Here is a 13818-nt window from a genome sequence, read left to right as displayed (position 1 = left end):
GCACTTACTCAACGGCGTGTTGGCATCCCACTGTGGGCTCCCTTGTTCCCTTCAGTGGAAGCAAGCAACTTAGAATAGGGACAGTTGAAACATATGAGTGGAATGGAAAGACATCATGTTGTGCCCTTGCATCACGAGAAAAGAGATGCTTCACATTTCACAGGACAGGAGAAGACCTCAGCGCTAGGATACCTTTTTCAGCATCAGCCATTGCCTTTTATAACATGTTGTTCTTACAATTTGTGATTATAATTCTATTGGTTTCAATAGGTTTGGGGCCCTGTGTGTGTCTTCTATATGGTTAGAGGATCACTCTGCCTCTTCTAAGCATCCATTTTATACAAATGTTTTGCATGCCCTCAGAATGTCTGCAAAGAGACTGTATGCAGTATTCTTGAGCAGAGCAACTTTTTCAGGCTTGCAAACAGTGATAAAATGCCTTAAGATGCATACTAACTCAGAACAAGATAAAATGCCTTAAAATGCCTTAAGATGCATACTAACTCAGAATCAGAACAAAATGCAGAAACAAAATTACACTCTGTTGGGACACACTAGCTAGTTTCTGTAAATGTCCTATAAACAACACTGATCAGTCATTTGTTTAAATTTCTGGTCCACTGCATCCCAAATGCTAGGAGCTGATTACAGTGTATACCATAATTCAGATGTCAGGTAGACACATAACAATGGTAAAAAAAAAATCCACACAAGGAGCAGTATTCAATCAGATTTCATTCAATGTAGACCTATTGAAATTAATGACCTAACTTAGCAAGAACAAACTCTAGCCCAAATAAATATGTTCTGTTGTGCTTGAATAATACCCAGGCCAAATGTTTGCTCAATTTCCAGAGGAGGGAAGTTCCAAAGGACCTCAGGAAAGAAAACTTCGCATTAGAATGTTAAGACAAGGTAGCCAGCTAAGGGTGGGATTCACCTAACCATCCCTATCAGCAAAAGCCCTGCACAAGGACTTGTGCAATGGGGACTTCTTCCCTCCTTTCCCTGTGCCCTCCAAAACTGGCTCTGGGGTTCAGGAGAACCCACAAAACAGTGCATAGGCAGAGAGAGAGGAGAACATCTGGCAAGATTCAATGCGTGGACAGACAGAATTACTGGAAGAGTGTGATGTTGAATTCCATCCTAAATGTCAGAATAAAATGAAATTATTAGAATGATTTGACTCAACCCCTAAAGGGGCTGGTTACTTTGTCCAACAATGTCATAGCCTAAACATATCAAAGCTCCGTATGGGAATATTAACAGCACCATGTAAGCATTCCATTTTTCTTACGATAGAGTTCATAGAGAATATATTTATCTTAACGCAATGCAACCTTTAAGCTTTCCTTACATGTGCTCATTTCAGCCTCAGGGGAGGTTGGCACAGGCTGAAATGCATTATGATAAATGCTAATAACACCTTCAGCTGCAACTTCTGTATGGTTTTAGCTTGTTCACGTCTACCACTACACCACATTGCCTTCAGTCAGGCAGATTTGGGTCAATAGGTGATTGGAATTGATGTGCAAGAAGCCCATCTTTAAAACTTCTGTGCTTCCTACCACCAGACATGCCCTACCTAAGGGCAGGGGCAGCTCCTTCAGTCTGAGAACCACATTTTTTTTGTAGGCAACCCTTCCAGGGGCTACATGCCAGTGGTGCCAGAGGCCAGAGGCAAAAAGTGAGTGAGAGTCTTTCCTTTCTACAGTAAACTACATACCAGCAACACAAAATTCACAGGCTGCTACTTCTCTCTCTCCTGCATTTAGGCAAACAATAGGTTTAACATAGTCAAAGGACACATGACTATGTTCTTTGGGTGCAGAGCAGGGCTGGGGAGGAGCTGTAGCTCTTCCAGATTCAACCCACCATTTGAGACTCCTAAGGGCTTGCGGGGGCTGCATTCAGCCCCCAGGTCCGAGGTTCCTGACCCCTGCCTGACACACTCCCACAAATGCCTAGGAAATCACAGCAAGCATTGTGGCCTCATGGCCCAGTCATAAACTCATCACCCTCCCTTGATTATCAAGTCTGCAGTTCCTGACCCACGTGAACAGTAAAGCCGATAAAACTGGTGCGTGTAGTTGAATATTTGCCTTAATAAAGATCATGTTTTGCGACCTTAATACATGCTTAGAAAATGAGAACGTTCAGAGCTGCATTACATGTGCAAGGCAGCAGCAAGACAAGATGTGCCAGTCATTCCCGAGTCCTCTGCTGCAGTTTCCTGTAGCAAATGCAGCAGCTGAAAAATGCTTCATATAGTTATTCTTTATGGTTGAAAAGCAGTGCTAAGCCTGTTCTGCTTTTATGTCCTGAACCTAGTCAGCAATTGTACTCTGTTAGAGAGTTATTCCCTCTCCTCCCGTTTTTTTCTTCTGAGAGGAACTATCCACGGACATCTATTTTTGCTTAGGAACCACCTGTTAACCCTGTTCTTGTCTGAACTCATTTTCATCCAGCCTCTTTGTGCATTATTCCTCAGCTGGATCTCTGGTGACCCATGCTTACAATTGATCGATCCTGTTATTACTCACTGATGGATCCTAGCCATATATTCAGTAACTAAACAATGCAGAGACTTTGTTTATAGCTGAAAGCGGTTGGTGCAGCAGCACTGGACGTCTTTAAAATGATGCTCGTCTACTGAGCTCTATTCTCAACTGGCTTGGTACAGATATCCTGCAAAGTTTATCTTACTTGCAAGGTGCCTGTCATCAACCGCTAGAGCAACCTTGTAATCTCCTGCTCCTTTCATCACAGGGAGCGAGCGACAGATGCCGTTGGATGAGCACCTAAGTGCACTTGTCTGAAGGAAGGCAGATGTAGGCTTAACCAGACTTCCTTTTGTGCCATGTTACAAGGCATAGGTTCACACCTTTTCTGTTTTTGCCCTGGTGCTTTCCCCTGTGAAAACCAATGGGGAGTAAATGGCAATCTGCAGGAAACCTGAGTTGCAGTTTATTCTGATTCAGTGTTAAAGAGCTGAAGAGTGGAGGAAGAGATGGGGCAAATAAAAAAGCACTCGGACAAGGAGCTTGAAAGTGCAGAGCTGTGCCTAGAAAGTACGGGGCAAATCGTAATTGTGGATGAGCCTTAAGTGCAATTGACAGACAGAGCTGGGACTGGCAATACATATTGGGCTGTATCTGACTAGACTCAGCCTTCCATTTTGAAGCATTTTGATTATTCTTTGTGCACCTTCCACCCTCACTTCAGTCAATGCTCATTACTGCCAATTGACAAATTAATGTCACCCATGCCTAAAATGTCACCACACCTCAGGTGCTTCTGGACAGGGACATAATGTTGCAAGCAGGTCATTGAGATATCAAAAAATGGCCCATTTGCAAAAGTCCCCCCCTTTTTTTTTTCCTTATTGGATTTCCTCCTGGATTAAATGGGTGTAGGTGGGATTTTACGGACTGGCATTTTATGAAAACAGAGTTGTCTGTGTGGAGTTCCAGCCTCATATAGCTCTAGCATCTTTGAATCTAATTAGTGCATGAAGGGGTTAAACCTTGGAGTAAGTTGTCCTGCCAGGCTTAGCCTATGTCATCACTTCCCACCTTAAGAGGAAATGGGTCACCAAGCCTCTGTCTGTCTCTTTCTACCCATAAGAAGCTCTGAGCCTGGCTTTAACCAGCCTCTTTTGTTTCAGACCTGAACAGAGTCTGAAGCTAGTTTTTTTCACTACCAATAGTTTAGAAACCTTTACCTTTTGTAACTAAGCAACATTTTACTGCCTGTGCATCTTTTCTGATTGCTGTATGCAAAAGCACATGAATCCAACGTTGGAAGAGTTTTGTGAGTGAACTATTTTATGACTTACCAAACTTGTGCTCTGCCTCTATGCCAGGGAAGTGTGGTAGCTTAGAAACTGCTTTTAAAGGGGGGCATTTTCGGGACCAGTGCAGGATGAGTCTCCATTACCTGCCTGTCCATATTACCCTGTGACTAAACAGACACAATCCCATAGGTATCCTTCTAGTCTATACCACTGCCAATTCCTTTGCAATCTCTCCCTCTGTCTTCTAGTGAAATTAATACTTTGTTAGTTTCTATAAAAATTAAGTGTTGCTGTGCTCAGGGGTGCTTGTGCTCATACATGGCCTCTTTTGAGAGGTGGAACCTCCCCCTCCTTTTCTTCAGCTATGGTGGCAGGGAAACGGACTGGATGGGTAAAAATTCCCTAGCGTGAGTGACAAGGTTTCCCCCAAGGTTGTCAGTTACACTGGAGGCAGGGGGAGGATGGTGAAGTGAAGCTTACTGGCAGCCTTGAAACTGATAAGATTTCCCAACAGCCTTGTCATCTTCACTGTAAGTGGGGGAGGGAGAAGGGGAGTTGTGGAAGGAATGAGAAGGCTTTCCTCCCACACTTTTATGCCATTAGTGTTAAAATGTAAAAATCTCAGTCCCAGGTGTATACAACTATGGTGTGTGTGTGTGTGTGTGTGTGTGTGTAATGGTGTGTGGAGGACTAAAAAAAGAAAATGACAGAACATTTCTCATTAAGGTAGTCCTAACACTGGTGTGGGGGAGCTTTGTCCCTCCAGATGTTACTAAACTACAACTCCCATGATCCCTGACCATTGGCCATGCTTGCTGGAGTTAATGGGAGTTGTAGTTCAGCAACATCTGACGAGCCAAAGGTTCCCCGTGCCTATTGTAACAGGAAAGGAAAGCTGGAGTGAAATTTCAAATGTAATTCCATCTGCTTGCCTAGCCATCGGTTATGCAAGCACACTGAAAACTGCATTTCTGTGTTTCCCACATCCACACCGACCATGAGAGAGATGCCTCAAAAGTAACTGCAGTGGTGTGTGTGAAACCTGCATGTGCCTTCCTTTCAGTGGACTCTTTAAAGTACAAAGAAAGACAGGAGGAAGAGAACTCAACCTGGCACAGTGGTGGTATGGTTGCCTCCTTTACCCTTGGGCTTCTGAGTCAGGGAGAGGTGTGAGCAATGAATTTGTTCCTATGTTTGTCTCCCTGCTGTAGTTGAAAGTACTTCTGCTACCTGGTGTCTCTGCTATTGCTTCCCCCAAGTCCAAAGCAAGTCCCGGGAGAGCTTAGGAGCTGTTGCAGAGGGCAGGACCTAAACCAATAGATTCAATTTACAAAAAGGAAGTTCCGACTAAAGATTAGGAAGAACTTTCTGACAGTAAGAGCTGTTCAACGTGGAATGGACTACCTTGGAAGGTGGTGGACTTTCCTCCTTTCGAGTTTTTAAACGTTGGCATAGCTGTCAACGTTTTCCTTTTTTAAAGGGAAATTCCCTTATTCAGAATAGGATTCCTCACAAGAAAAGGGAAACGTTGACAGCTATGAGTTGGATGGCCATATGTCAGGGATTCTATATCTGTGAATCCTGCATTTAAGAGGGTTGGGCCTTTGGTGTCTCTTCCAACTCAACAATTCTATGATCCCACCTCTATTAGAGCTCATTCACACTTCCATTTGTCCCGTGGCTTCTAGGCTCAGGCCCAATAGGCTTTTCTTTTGCCCTGCCGCTTTCACAGGAAAACCCATGGTTTATTGATAAATCACAACAAATTTCAATCAGGTTTTCTGCGGATTGATGCTTGTTCTCATTCAGCAGGAAACCACAGGTTTTCCCAGGAAAACAGATGGGACACAAGAAAAACCTCTTGGATCCGTGCCTAGGGACAAGGGAAGAAATGGAAAGACAAAAGGGAGTAGGGATGAGCCCTTAGTTTTGTGAAACAACTCAGCTGTTGCAGGTTTATCTTCATCTTAATTGCTAAGAACATGCTTATTTACATACAGTATTTAGCATGACAGGCAAAGCAGCGCAGGGCCAGGCTACAAGCTAGTAGACAGGATCTAAGAACTGGCTGGAATATGCCTTTACCTATTTAGCTGGAGCTTAGAGGCCTAAACAGTAGTGTTGATAAGTGGTTTGTAATTTTTTTTATTTTTTAAATAGAGGTATTGCTAGGACTTAGAATATTTATTTACAACATATGGTTACTGGAAGAACTTCTTTAATGGGTACATGAGAGGAACATTCTGCCGCCAGAACAGATTGGCTTCCGGAAGTCAGCATCAACCATGGACCACTGTCTAACTCTTTATCACCTTGCCAGTAAATACACTGCACCAAGGCAAGGCCACCTGTTTGCCGCTTTCATGGACCTGGAGGCTGCCTTTGATTCCATTCCTAGGCAAAGATTATGGTCCAAACTTGCCCATCTGGGAATTTATCTGCACCTCCTCTCCCTAATTATTTCCCTTTATTCAAACACCACAGCTCGCGTTCGAATTGATCCCAACGGCTCCCTTACCACTCCATTTCCAACGGCCAGGGGCGTCCGACAAGGTTGTCTCTTGGCCCCTTTACTGTTTAATCTTTATCTTCATGATGCTCTTTCCCCTTTGAAGGTAGCAACTAAGTATCCTCCTCACCTAGCAGGCCACCCCGTTGCTTCCCTTTTCTATGCAGATGATGCCGTCATCTTACCCAGAACAGCTGCGGACCTAGCAAATGCAGTTAATGCATTTATCACCTATTGTAAGGCGGAAGCTCTTAATATTAATTATAAAAAATCGAAAGTCCTCCACTTCACTCGTTCCCGCAAACTCAAGCTGGAGCCGCTTAAGATCACAGGTGGCTACTTAGAAAAGGTAAAAGCCTTTAAATATCTAGGCTTAATATTTACTTATAATCTCTCCTGGACCACCCATCTACAATCTGCCTCTCTTGCTGCAACCACGACCTCTAATGCCATTGTCCGATTTTATCATCAGATGGGCGGCAAACACCTTCCAGCAGCAATTCAAATATTTAATGCCAAAGTTGTCCCTAAATTATTATATGGCTGCGAAGTATGGACTACAGCAATATCAGGTAACTTGGATCGCCCACTTCACATGTTTCTGAGATCTCTTTCCGGTGTCCCGAGATGTGTCTCAGGTGCAGCCCTACGACTTGAGTTCGCCCAGCCCTCAATTGTAAAACGAGCATGAAGTCGAGCCATTTCCTATAGCTCCAACCTACTAGCATCGGATGCTCGAATGAGAGGTGGTTTCTCCAATCTGATCTTAAGAGATATTCATAATTCTCCTTGGAAAACTACAATTAATCTCAAATTCCGCTCTCTTCTCAATTTGAACCGCAAAACTGTTTTTAACTTAGAGTGTATTAGTCCGGCGGCCCTACCTCTAATCAAAAAGAAGCTACAGCAACTTGACTTCTCTAACACAGTTTCCCATGCAAGAGGGCCGTGTTCAGGCTTAGCCCTAGCTATTCCACCCCCTGAAGGGATCCCTCTATACTGCTTCACAATTCCTTCGGAGGCTAAGCGAAGGGCCTTTACCTGTGCCCGTCTCAACTGTTTTCCTACAGCAGTTCTGTCGAGTCGTTACTCCAGAGTTTCCATCGCAAATAGAACATGCACCTGCAATGACACAGCTCTGGAGACTATGGAACATGTAATGCTCTTCTGTCCCAACTGGACAGATGAAAGATCTCGGTTTCTAACTCCTCTCGTGAACAAGCTTCATCTCCCAATCCAGCCTTGGATAGTGTCCCTTCTTCTGCAGGATTCTGACTGTTGGATTACCGAGATGACAGCTAATTTCCTGCTTAGTGTGATGAAGAGGAAAGCGGCACTAACTTCTTCTTTAATACCACAGATGTAATCGATACGCCGCACAATCGAACCTGTTTTTGTATTCTCAGTCACTCGATGTTTTAAATCCCCCGTTACTTTTGTTATCCCCATTTTTTCAAAGTATTTGCCCAGGACGACATCCACTTTTATCTCCCCACCCCTATTCTATGTTGTTATTTCTATGTATATTATGCTATGGCCACATGGCTAATGCAATAAAAATCGAATGAATGTGGTTAATATGCTTTTAGGAGTCCTCTTTGCTCTCTAATAAACTCTGGACATTGATATTAATCCCAATGCTACAGCTGCTATATGTAGTAGATTAGTGATTTGGATTTCAGTCCTAGAGATAGAACATCATGTGCCTAAGCATTCTCAACAGATGCCTGACCAAACATTTCTTGAAAGCTGGAATTTGAATATCTCTCCAAGGAGGGAGATCTCGTAGCTCCACTAGGTAGCTTATTTCACTGCTGAATTGTTCTAGTATTAGGGTAACCTTTAGAAGAAACTTTTTATGGAGGACAAGGCTTTCAATGGCTACAAGTTATGATATGGCTATGTTCTGCCTTCGCAGTTGGCGGCAGTAATGCTTCTGAATAGTAGCTGCTGGAAACTGCTGGATGGGGCGGGGGCTTTTGTGCTCAGGTCCTCCTTGAGGGTTCCCATGGGTCTACGTTGCCCACTGTGAGAATAGGATTCTGGACTAGATGGGCCATGGGGCCTGATCCAGCAGATTCATCTTATGTTCATCATAGGTTTTCCTATAGCTTTCTCTCCATTATTGACCTTACTAGAAAGAGGGAAAATGGAAGAACAAATCTATGAAAATACAAGGAAAGACATATCAAGGTGTATTGTGCTCTCTCTCTCTCTCTCTCTCACACACACACACACACACACAATTTTGTGTGAGAACCACTGCTGAAGGACTCTGGGTTTTTTTTTAGAAATTCCCATTATGAACTATCTCAGGATATAAACGTTCCATGAGTGTCATGTTTTATTGTATAAACAGTCCTGAGCTGATTAAAACCAACTACTTGAAAAAGTTGCTGCTCTAGGCCAAATCTCACATTATCATTCCATCCTTATTCCCAATGGGAGTTTTGCTTGAACAAGACATCAAGTAAGGATTTAGGATTTATTTTGTCTCCATATCAGTTTGGAATGCAGTCAATCCCCAAGAAAACAGATTTCCAGGTGAAATATTGTTATTATGTTGCATGAACTATTATATTATTTACAGCAGTGATGGGAGTCCTGGTGCCCTCCAGATGTTTTGGACTTCAACTTACATCATCCCTGACCATTGGCTATGCTGAGTGGAGCTGGTGGGAGATGGAATCAAACATCTGAAATGCCACAGGTTTCCTCCCTAGATATTGGCTAAAAGGCAAGCTGAGAACTTTTCAGCCACCCGTCATATAGATCACCCTGTCAACAGATCTGGTACTTTACAGTGGGCACAAGCACAAAAGAAATACATTAGTGTTGGGTGTGGGAGGTCTCTCTGTTCTGGTGAGCTTGCAATCTAAAATTTGACTGGGTTGAGAGAGAAGATAGGTAAGTCAGAATCAAAAAATTATTGGGGGAGGCCATATGTACAATTGTAATTATGTGGTTACATGTACACAGGTTTGTTCTTTATCATTTATTTACACTATTTTAATCAGCTTCTCAAATGAAAGTAGCCCGAGGTGGTGTGCAAGATTCAAACAAACAAACCAGCAAATAATAAAAGTGCCATTTGCAATGCACATGAATGATCCAGTAAATTAAGTTTTGTCAAAATGTTAATTTAGTTGCAGATTGCAGTGTTGAGTCAGATAAAATCATGATGTAACTTCTTTTTTTTTTAGTTCCCATGCTTTTATAATGGATTGTTAAGGTTAAGTTTTCACTAAAAACATGTCAACATGTATTAGTTTTGAACATATTTTTTTACTAAAGTAAAAATAAGTTAACATTAACATTTTCCTAGGACTTTTTGCTTTAGTTCTGGAATCTTGTTCTAATGTTCAGAGAACCTCTAAAATTGCAAAGCATATGGTCCATATATTGTATTATTATTTATCAGTTTATTTTCCTTCAGAATCGTTTTCTCATTAACCCCTCCCAAGAACCTTTTGATAAAAGTTACTTTTTCCCTATGTCTTTTATAAATGGACATTTATATGGAGTAGCAGGGGCTTGTCATTCAGTGCCTATCCTTATGTTTCAACCATCACATGGGACTTTATAGAAATGCTTCCACATGTTCATGTGTGTGAGCACTTGAACTTAATCATCCTATACCCAAGGACCATGTCATACACGATGCTTTCATGTGCCTATATAGTGCCCATCCCATCTCCCTGGCACATGTATATATCCAAACCAAATGTGAGGATTTGGACTGTGATTTGCTGAGAAACCTCATCTATGCATAGCTGCAGGAACCAGTGCCCTTTTTCTAGCCAAGGGTTTTTAAAAGCAATCTGCTTCACAACCCCAGAGTATGGGAATTTAGACTGTAAGCATATGGGGATCCACAAGTGCAGTTTCCAGGTTGTCCCCAGTGGCTGTAAATCTCTTCCTGGCATTTGGCTGCCCTCTAGGTGCCCAGCATAAAGTGAAGAGAACCAACCCCCAAGTTCTCAGTGTGTTAAAGAGAACTAAGAGGGGAATGGTAGACTTGTTCTCACCATGTTGGCATGCACAAAGAACTTGAAACGTTAACAAGAAGGGCCCATCCCATTCACTTTGTAGTGTAGCAAGCTTTGGAGATACTTCAAGGCAAAGACAGTTTCTCTTGTTGGTGCCTCTGAGTAAAACTGTTGACTACCACCCTTCTAATTGGAAAAAAACAGAAACTCAACTTTTTGGGGTAAGAGCAATAAGTAAAGGGAAATGGAACTAGGGCTAAGGAAGGTACAGTACTAATGCACCAGTCTCCCACCCCCTCCCCACAGTGGGGTTCCCCTTCCAATCCCTCCTCTTAATGCCAGACTTCTCTTTGAAGAGCCCCTCAAATACAAAAAGCACTTTGGGGATTAGGTCCGAAAGCTGTTTAAAGAGGAAAATAATGCATGATCATTGGGGGCTTTTTCTCTTGATCTTTAAACTGCTTAGAAATCTTTAAATGCTAGAACATCAAGAGGAATCAACATTACTGTAACACTGTGTTTTACATGAACAAAGAAAATAAGAAAAATGAATAGTGAGAAACAGAGAGCATTGTTCCTCAAATCAAATATATTTTTAATGCCTAATTAGAACTGAAGTTTAATTTTTAATGTCTAATTTCAACTGATTAACTGTTGTGCAGTTTTTATTTTTTAAAAATCAAGTCACTTTCACATTTTATTTTTTAAAATTTGACTTAGAAAGTTTAAAAAAAACCCCTGACTTTCACAGCAGAGTAGTTTGATTTATAGCAGCCATTCCCAAGCTGGTGCCCTCCAGATGTTTTGGACTAGAATTCCCACCAGTCCCAGCCAGCATGGTCAGTGGTCAGGAGTGATGAGAGTTGTAGTCCAAATCATATGGATAGCAGCTGGTGGGAGAAAGGCTGATTTAAAGCAATAATGTTAGGTAGTGGTTCATAAAACCCAATCATTTGCACCATGTTTATCTTTCAAAAACATCTTCATATCAGTTTTTGGGAACAACTGAAAGAATGTTCTAAGTAGGAGCAAACTATTGAGTGTTTTCAAAGCTGATATCAAGTTAAAATTATTTGCCTGAGAACCGTTTTCCAAATTCATTTTGTCCCAATATGTGGATTGGTTGATAGTTAGAGGAGGATACCAACAAACTGAAGAGAATTCAGGGTGACTGAGTGTTTCGAGGCAGAAGAGTGTCAATATGCATTCAATAGAAAAGAAAAGAAAAATGGGTTCATATGGCTTGGTTGCAATACATTTCCAACCCTGCTAGGAATAGTGGCAAGGCAAAACAGACAAATGAAAGGGAACACAGCTCCCCAAACAAACAATTGTGAAATATATGTGTTTACAATGAGAAGTGTATGGAAAATATAACCCCATTAACACTAGCATTAACTCTACTCAGGACAGATTAGAAGGCAGTCTTTCTCTAGGACTTTGCCAATAGCATAAAGAAACAAGCCTCCCTTTCTTGTCCAGCTCACAATTAATGTTTTCTGCTTGCTGAATTGGTATAGTGGTTTTATATATTACACAACTTTATTGCAGCATCTGTCTTCCCTCACCATATTATGAAAGACAAGGCAGCCATGATCTTAGCTGTGTTGCTCCGTAGCATTTGGAAGCCACTATAATTCAAACAGCATTTGTCACTTCCATTGCCCTTCTGTCTCTCCTCCTGCCTTTCCTCCAGGCCTGCCACAACATTGTGAAAATAAACCCCTGCACAGCATTCAGGCTGTCAGCATTTGCAAATTAAGTCATAAGCCTTTCCTTTGCAACTACAGTTGTGACCTGGGAAGTGCCTGACTTTTGTCTCCCTCTCGAGACATCCCTGCTACTCCATAAATTTGCCAAGCCCTTGAATGCTTCTTTCCAGAGCCATGTAGCTGATGTTGTAGAGTAGGATTTCCCAAACTTGGATCTCCAGCTACTTTTGGACTACATTTCCCATCATCCCTGCTAGCTAGGGATGATGGGAGTTGTACTCCAGCTGGAAACCCAAGTTTGGGAAAACCATCATTGCCCACTCTACATTTGATTGGTTTTGTCTCTGCCCAACCTGTTTTTGGTACTTGAAGCTACCCTTGAAATTCCAGAACCACCTTGACCAGCAGCTTCTTGGTAGCATCAAGTCTCCTTCTAGTCAGTTGGAAAATTCAGACGTGTATTGCCTTCATTAGTGAGACTAATGAGTGAGACAGTGAGAAATAATTGTTATCTCTGCAACAAAAAGTCACAATGTAAAGTGCTTCTGTTTACTCTTTCAGTCAGTTAGCCATGCCCTCCTGTATGATAGTCCATTCTATTCCTCCTTCCATCCAGTTTTCCATTCCCACTTCCAAACAGGTAGTCAGCATTCCATGGCTGCTGAGCACTCTGTCTTCAATGGGTTGTTTTGAGGTTCTCCCTCATTCAGAGTTTCTACAGGGTGCAACTTCTGTAGACGTCTGGATCTCCTGACAGCTTCTTCACATATGTTACTAGAGACAATATTTGCCATAAAATATCTTTTATCTTTTTGGAAGATCTTCCATAAGAAGTATTTGATACAAAAAGAAACCAAGTAAAGATAATGAACCAGGCTCATTTATCTTGATATATTGAAAGGCAAGCTTGAGCATTTAATATCATTGTTTAAATGCTATGTTTACTAAACATTTTTTTTTAAAAAAAACCATTCTTTTCTGGCAGAAAACATAGGAAAAAATATTTAGTCAAGAGAGAGAGAGAAAAGCACTCATATAGATTTTATTTTAGAAAAAGAAAACACATTTGTCTATGGATACTCAGAAGAAGAGAGATCAATGGAAATTCAGAAACAACCTCACTAAATTAAGGTGTTGAAAAACAAAGTGATCCTAATTCTTAAAACAGCATACCCTAGCCATTTGTAATATTCCACATTGGCTTTTACACCTCTGTAATATAGCAATGATATAGAACACAAATTAGGATAGTAAATGTGAGTAAGTAGCTTAAAAAAAACACAGAAAAATTGTGGACATAGACTACCAATAATGCAAAATAGTAACTTTAAAAGTTCCATGAGTACCCTAGAAACGCTTATAAACAGTGTCAGTGCCATTCATCCTCAATGGGTTTCAGTGGGGTTTATGCAGGATGCCACCTGCAAGCTAGTCGGTGAAGCTGCAGTGCTTGGAGAACCAGTGGCAGATGTAAGTCAAATCAGATTAGTTTCTCCCTTCCTCATGCACAGTTGGTTTTCATTACGGCTGGGACCCTCTGTGACAGCAATATGGCTTCATGAAGTACCAGTATCTGTGCAGCACTCATATGCTGGCTGTCTGGGAGCCCAATTTAAACAACCTGTAAAGATACAAAACAGGTAAATACTTTTGAAGCTGCAATCCTCCACAGACCTGCTTGTAAGTACTATAAGTTCCATTGAGCTCTGCAAGACTTATCTCTGAGTAAACAGGCACACACAAGATTGGAAAAAATAATAATTGGGAAATGGGGCCTTTCTGTGCTCTAGAGTGGTCTTTCTGTACAAGAAG

The 13818-nt window shown here is 41.7% G+C and overlaps 1 protein-coding gene and 1 long non-coding RNA gene across 3 annotated transcripts in view; one reads left to right on the top strand and one right to left on the bottom strand.

Moving 5' to 3' along the window:
* The window catches only part of PDE7B (phosphodiesterase 7B), a 181760-nt gene that overhangs the window by 48816 nt on the left and 119126 nt on the right, over positions 1-13818 (top strand). The gene's annotated exons all lie outside the window — the stretch shown is intronic.
* LOC307213043 overlaps positions 13304-13818 on the bottom strand; it is a 33807-nt gene continuing 33292 nt past the window's right edge. Inside the window, exon 3 of the long non-coding RNA XR_013837362.1 lies at positions 13304-13627. This is a non-coding gene — a long non-coding RNA (uncharacterized lncRNA). The remainder of the gene's footprint in view (positions 13628-13818) is intronic.

The sequence above is a fragment of the Podarcis cretensis genome (genome assembly GCF_951804945.1).
Source record: "Podarcis cretensis genome assembly, chromosome: 3".
Classification (NCBI taxonomy): Eukaryota; Metazoa; Chordata; class Lepidosauria; order Squamata; family Lacertidae; genus Podarcis; species Podarcis cretensis.
This window is presented reverse-complemented; position numbering and strand designations above follow the sequence as displayed.